The 7642-nt window shown below is 38.2% G+C and overlaps 1 long non-coding RNA gene across 1 annotated transcript; it reads right to left on the bottom strand.

Annotated features, from left to right (window-relative positions):
• Positions 1-684: 684 nt before the first annotated feature.
• On the bottom strand, positions 685-7590 carry LOC118470188 (uncharacterized). The gene is made up of 4 exons (XR_008601674.1): positions 7486-7590; positions 5730-5839; positions 3685-3795; positions 685-1976 (listed from the first exon to the last, which is right to left on the bottom strand). It is a non-coding gene; the product is annotated as an uncharacterized LOC118470188 (long non-coding RNA).
• Positions 7591-7642: the final 52 nt, after the last annotated feature.

Below are 7642 nucleotides of genomic sequence, written 5' to 3'. Positions count from 1 at the left end.
TGTGTGTGTGTGTGTGTGTGTGTGTGTGTGTGTGTGTGTGTGTGTGTGTGTGTGTGTGTGTGTGTGTGTGTGTGTGTGTGTAAGTGTGAGAGAAGGCTAGCTAAATGTCAGACAGGCAGTTGGCAGGCCACGCGAAAACAGGCTCCTGTTTTTGAGTCGAGCTGACTCATGCCACCTTAAGCAAACAGGGAGCACAGACCAGAGCCTTGTCCACACACACACACACACACACACACGCACACACACACATACTCGCGTAACTCACTTGAGGGGCCTGCTGTCTCTTTGCCCAATTGTGGGGTCCACCCTTTCCAGTGGTGCTACAGCTTTGTAAAAAATCAGGCAAGGTAAAAAAAAAATCTAAATGATAAATATCACTTCAAATTAACAGAATTCACAACTTTTGTCTCCACGCCAGTTTTTTGGTCACATCTGGGGTCCGTTTTTAACATTTAGGACTTGTGAGGTCTTTTTTCACACACGCATGTATATCTCTACACTTTATATCTTAATGGGGACATATTTAAAATCTATAACAATGAATTACATTACTTGGTGTTAATTTCCAAACACACTGCGGGACTGAATCAGGATATACACTGTAATTTACATTCTCTACATTCTGCATCTCCTCTCTTTCCCTCTAAAATAGTCACAATGCAGTACTATTATGATCTGTTGTTAAAGACAAATGAATGCAAAAAGCAGTAATTAATTAATTCATTATTATTTTAATTACAACTACAACCTAATATAACTTTCTTGAGACAATTTCAGGTGTTCAGCTCCAGAGGAACTTAAAATGGATGAATATTTCGAGCCAGAATTCACTGATCAGAAGCTGGAACAGGAGCGAGAGAGAACAAGACAGAGAGTGAGGAGACACAGAGAGACAATGAGACACAGGCAGAGAACGAGAGACAGACATTAGACACAAAGAGAGAACTAGACATAGAGAGAGGACGAGATACAGAGAGAGAATGAGACACAGGCAGAGAACGAGAGACAGACATTAGACACAAAGAGAGAACTAGACATAGAGAGAGGACGAGATACAGAGAGAGAATGAGACATAGAGACAAGGAGACAGAGACGAGACAGAGAGATAATGAGACAGAGATGAGACAGAGACAATGAAACAGAGAGATGTGACAGAGAGACACAAGGAGACAGAGAGACAGAGAGAGACAGAGAGAGAGAGACGAGACAGAGAGACAGAACCACACATAGAAAGAGAATGAGACAGAGAGAGAGAGACGAGACAGAGAGATGAGACAGAGACAGAACCAGACATAGAAAGAGAATGAGACAGAGAGAGAGAGACGAGACAGAGAGATGAGACATAGAGACAGAACCACACATAGAAAGAGAATGAGACAGAGAGAGAGAGACGAGACAGAGAGATGAGACATAGAGACAGAACCAGACATAGAAAGAGAATGAGACAGAGAGAGAGAGATGAGACAGATGAGACATAGAGACAGAACCAGACATAGAAAGAGAATGAGACAGAGAGACAACGAAACACAGACATAACACGACATAACCCTAATGAATGAACAAAACTTGGCAGTCTTATGTAACATTCCACAACAAACAGAACATTCTCTTAACAGGAAATTGGCCATTTTAAGGTACTAAGATGGCTGCTCTGTTTACTCCATCATCTGTTTGTGTTTGTAAATGCAGCTGTCTAGATAGTGTTACCTGGCGGGTACAGTTTGAATAAAGCAGAATCCACACACTGCTCACATCTAGTAGCAATTCACTGTAGTTCTCTTCTGATGGCAGAAGATTCTTGAAGTGTTTTACTGCTTTCCAGTCTCTGTTTCCTAGTGCTTGAGGTTCTGCAGTAATACAGTGCTCACAGTCCACTTTTTCGGGAACTTGGCTTCTCACTATGAATTTCCTTAAATGTCTGTAAACTGCAGCAGATTCCTCTGGCGTCCAACGTCTTTTGACAGCAGATTGTTTACCTAAAGAGGCAAAAAAGACATACAATACAAGGAAAATATCTTAAACGTGGTCCAAGAACTGTAGTGAAATGAGGACAAATCTGGACACAATTTCCAAAAGCTTAATCTTAATTTCAGACAAAACAGAATATCTGCAGGGCTAATCAAGGCACCACAGCATTATTGTTACTAGTGTTGCTTTCGTCAACAAAAATTATGACTAAATATTGTTGTCAACAAACCTTTATCACATGACGAAAACGAGATGAGACAACGTAAATGCTGGTCATGTGATGATAACTATAATGAAATATATAATGCAATATTGTTGACCAATAAAAACAAGACTAAATTTGGTTTACAAAATAAAAACTACGCTAAAATGCCTCTTCATTTTCGTTGACCAAAACGAGATGAGATGAAATGTTCTTTCGTCTCGTTTATTTATTATTTTGTAGTATTTCTGTTTCCCGTGTCTGGGCTGCATCAGGTCACACTGCACAGATGCAGGCAATGTGACTCACTCAATCCTCACTCGTTCCCATATCCATGCAAAAAAAAGCTCTGCAAATCCTAAATTGTTGATTCTGATTGGGTTGTGAAGACTTATTCCTGAACAAATATATTCACTTTGACAAATATGGGTTTTATGGCAATCAAACAGATACTATATCTGTGCCAGGTGCCAGTGAAAAGAAAATCTAAGGTCAAAATATAGCCATAGAGCAATGTGTACTGAAAAGTTTTTTGTTGTTGTGTTGTTGTTTGTGACAACCAGTCTTAAAATAACACATACAGGTGGGTACAGCTTATGTCGTTGCTGTTGAGACTGCTGATTATTTGATTCAGCAGTTGGCATAATTCAGTACTGTCTGTTCTTTTCTGTCAACAAATTCCACTGCATGCAGCCAGTGTTTCCCATCCCATTATATTTCTCCTAAGGTCCAAACCATTTGTAGTGTTGTTATATCTTTTAAAACTTCTATGATGCAAAATCTGACTTCAGTTTACAAGCAACGAAAGCCATAAACAAACATTTTATTTGTACTTTTTAGTATGTTGTTGTGGCTTGAGCATTCATGCACCTTGTTTCTCTTTATGTTAAACTTGAATTTGTTAATTTTTTTCTGGCATTGTTGTGATGCCATTTTATTTATTTCATTTAAATTTGTGTGTGTGCACTAACATGTTTGGTTGGTAAAAAATAAGATACAGATATGCTGTAAATTCAAAGCAGAGCATCTTTCGTGTCTGGAATGGATGTATTGTTGAGCCTATAAGGTAATAATAATAATATGATAAAAAGATAATCTTGTTTGAATTGTGAAATGGGTTTGGCTAAAAGAACATTTTGGTTTTGTCTATACTACTTGGTTATGTATACTATATTGACTTGGTTAAATTGCATTACTGAAAAGAGACTGAAATACAATTTTCAGTGACTAAACTAGACTAAAGTGTCGTCAGTTTTTGTCGACTAACACAAATAAAATAGTCATAGACAATTCTGACTAAAACAAGACTAAAATGCTCAGACTTTTAGTCGACTAAAACTTGAATAGACTAAAAAAAGAGTATGAACTTGACTAAAACTGATAAAAAGTCAAATGACAGCTTGACACAGATGAGACTAAAACTAAAATTAAAACAGGCTGCCAAAAACAACACTAGTTGTTATTGTTGCAAAAACCATGTGAATCATATCTGTCAAGGAGATTGCAAAGCTTACCTCTCTTTGTTGTTCACACCATCTGGTTTTGGGCAGATGATGAGGTACATTCTTGCAGGGATGCCGCACTGTCCTCATCTTCTGAGTCCTCGCCTTGTGCCACACTGGCTTCTGGGTACAGAAAAAAATAGAGAGCATACATAGATGTAGACAGGGTCAGAATTTGATGTGAACAACATAACAGCATGGATCCATCATGCCTTGTATCGATGGTTAAGGCTGCTGCTGGTGATGTAATGGTATGGTGGAGATTTTCTTGGCACACTTTGGGCCCCTTAGTACCAGCTGGTTTATACCTCATATCCTGCCTAAGTACTGCTGCTGACCATGTCAATCTCTTTAGGACCACAGCGTACCATCTTCTGATGGACACGTCCAGTAGGATAATGCTCCATGTCACAAAGTCAAAACAGATAATCTCACACTGGTTTCTTGAACATGAGTTTGACAATGAGTTCTCTGGACTCAGATGTCCTCCACATATACCAAATCTCAGTTCAATAGAGCACCTTTGGGATGAAGTGGAACAAGAGATTGGCATAACAGATGTTTCATGACACCAAGAATTAAAAGGGGTATACTCTAGCCTAGGCCAGTTTATAACTGTTGACACAAAGATTAGGCATGCTAAACTCTTAATTGTTTAGTTAGTTTTTTTTTTACAAAGAGGTATGCTCAGCAAGCAAATCATTATGAAAGAACATAACTAGAATGTCCTTGAGCTAATTTAAATTTAAATAATTTCCTCCAGGATGAATAAAGTAGATCTTATCTTAAATGAAAACAGTTCAAATTAAAGGAAAAACTGAAAAATTGAAGCAAAACATTATGAAAGAACATCCACATTGGTTAGTGCTGCTTTCACTTGTTTCTGTACAACAGATTTTAGTATAATACCTCTTTGTATTGTCTTTGACTTGTGCTTAAACTAAGATTGACTTGATCTGCATTTAACAAGCCAGATTAAACTCCTGGCAAAAGTATAATTTAGCTTTTATACCCCAGGGGCTGAAATAACCCAGAATAAAACCTTCCAGGCTAGAATACATGCCATGTAATATGAGATTACATCAATCAAATGAATTTTATCTTAATTTAAGAACAGTCAATTAAGTTAAATGAAGCATTTTAGGCAAAATAAGGCTATACAGTAGCTTGGTAGTTAGCACTGCTGCCTTGCAGCTAGAAGATCCCAGGTTTGCATCCTAGCCTGGGCCTGGGATCTTTCTGTGTGGAGTTTGCATGTTCTTCCTGTGCATGTGTGGGTTTTCTCCAGGTTATCCAGCTTCCTCCCACAGTCCAAAAACCTGCTGAGGTTAATTGGTGATTCTAAATCATCCATAGGTGTGAATGTGACTGTGATTGTTTGTCTCTATGTGTAGTCTTGTGACACATCGCTACCTGTCCAGGTGAACCTTCACCCTAAGTCAGCTGGAATAGACTCCAGCCCACCATGACCCTAATGAGGATTATGTGGTGTATAGACAATGGATGGATGGATTTTATGCAAAATATACTATGAGATATTATGCCAATGTAATGGTTTATTTCTGGAGCACAAATCAAGCCAATCGTAATTCAAGCACAATACAAAGGTAATATAAATAGATATTATACTGAAATCAGCTATACAGTCACAATGGGAATCAACAACAGCAAATGTTGATCTTCTTTGATAATGTTTTGCTTACAATATAATTTTATCTTAGTATGCAATTCAGTTTTTCCATTGATTTGAATCTCTTTAATTGTAATTAGTTCAAGGACATTTTAGTAAGAATAATGATTTACTTGCTAAGCATACCTCTTCGTAAAAAAAACAAAAAACCTAAATAACTGAACAATTAAGAGCTTACCATACTTAATCTCTTTGCGTCAACAGGTGTAAACTGGCCTAGGCAGAGTATACCTCAGGGTATACTTTGGCCTAGACCAGTTTGTATTCTTTGGCCGGCGAGTTAATCTCCAGAGCCAGTTACACCAGTAGTTGTATTTAATAAAGTGGCTGCTAAATGTATGTATTATTAAAGTAAATCCAAGCTTACCTCTCATTTTTGCTGACACCACTTGGTTTTGGGCAGATGATGAGGTACATTCCAATAGGGGTGCCACACTGCCCTCATCTTCTGAATCCTCTCCTTGTACACACTGGCTTCTGGGTACAGAAAAACATTATTTTTATATATATAATTTTTTGACTTAAAACATGAAGTAATTGTCAGTAAAGCAAAGTCTGGCTTTGAATGAGGGGAAATGATTTGAAATGATGCTGTCTTGAAGTACTTCAACCTCCAAATGACTGTTCAATATGACCATCTTACTACACGGTTAACTGCCTACTGCGCTGGCACAGAAACATTAAAACCTATCTTGATGTGTCACTTGTAATGTAAAGGATAACTGCCACATGCTTTGTTCCTCCACAAACCAGTCAAGTTGAACTTTACAGACATATATGTCCAGAGTCATATCTGTATTAAAGTCTTACCCTGACCCTTTAAGTGACAACACAAGTGAGTAAAAACGAGATGTTTACGGGTTGCAGCCTTCGTGAAGCCCTTTCAGACTTAAAGGAAGGGCCTTCTGTGCTGTCCTTATTTGAATCAAACAGAGCATTAGAAAAATCTGGTATTCTATCCATCAGAAAAAGGAAGAAAAAAGTATGACTATCCATTTAAAAAATCAGTTACAAGAAAAAGATTTTGTTGAAAATAGACTATAATAATTACTTGTATTTAGACTGTCAGAACCATACCAATAAGCTCTTTGTCCTTCTCAACTTTGGAACAACGTTGTGCTCAGAATGCCCACCAGAATAGTTTTTCATGGAATCCTCATCAGTTTCATCCACTATGCTCTCATTTGAACTACCCAGAGGCTCACAAACATCTGATATTCTATGCATCTGCAAAAACATAACAGAGTGATGTCAAGGTATGGCTATCCATAACAAAGAAAGCATTTTTAAACTACATTCTATTGCCATAAAAAATAAAAGTGTCTGAGAAATAGCAGAATGTTTTCTGTACTCCTTTTCTTTCTGACAACCTCATTGCAGTGCAGACTCAGAAGCTGGTCTTCTATACAGTCCTCACCTATTTCATCACTTAGGGGATGATCCACGAGGGGCAACTGCCATACGATTAACATCTAAATTCAGTTAAACAGCAGTAAGTAACATGGGTTTAATTATGACAGGTATTTTCCCAATAATATGCAGAGGTACCTACAAGTGTCACAATGCATTACTGAGGGTTAGAATGCATCAAATTCAAATGAGCCTTTTCAAACATGCAGCAGCTCAAGTAGTGTAAAAATATACCTGCAATTTTCAGTTTAAATCATGTCATGCATTGCAGCAAGGATATGAAAACACCTAAGTTGTGATCCATACGGAGGGCCCCATGAGGGTCAAGACTAGAAACAATGTGAGTGTGTGATGTGAACTGGGCCCCACATGGTGTGTACTGGGAACATTTGTGTGTGAGGCTCACAAGAAGTTAAGTCGATAAAAGCATGAGTGTGTGATGTGAACTGGGCCCCACATGAACTGTCCTGGGAACATTTGGGTGTGATGCCCACTAGCTTCAAGAAGTCGAGTAGAGAAATGTATGAGTGTGTGATGTTAACTGGCTACATGAGGACAAGATTAGAAAGGTGTCAGTCAGAGGAACTCATTTCCTTAAAACTGAAGTCTATATCATCACCCTGAATGAAAGGCCACATCAGACAAGCAGTTTGAATTCCTCCTATCTTGGTAATGGAACTACATAGTGTGCAGACCAACAGTATCTACATTACCTGTGCATAAGCATCATCTTGGTCTGAATCCTCATGTGAAGCACCATGTATGGGGGACATCTCAGGCTCTACTGCCACAGCAGAAGCCATCTTGTTTGTTACCTGCAATTTAGATACAAACAAAAAGCATTAAGCACTGACATCCAACATGTTCTAT

The sequence above is a fragment of the Amphiprion ocellaris genome, chromosome 5, assembly GCF_022539595.1.
Source record: "Amphiprion ocellaris isolate individual 3 ecotype Okinawa chromosome 5, ASM2253959v1, whole genome shotgun sequence".
Lineage (NCBI taxonomy): Eukaryota > Metazoa > Chordata > Actinopteri > Pomacentridae > Amphiprion > Amphiprion ocellaris.
This window is presented reverse-complemented; position numbering and strand designations above follow the sequence as displayed.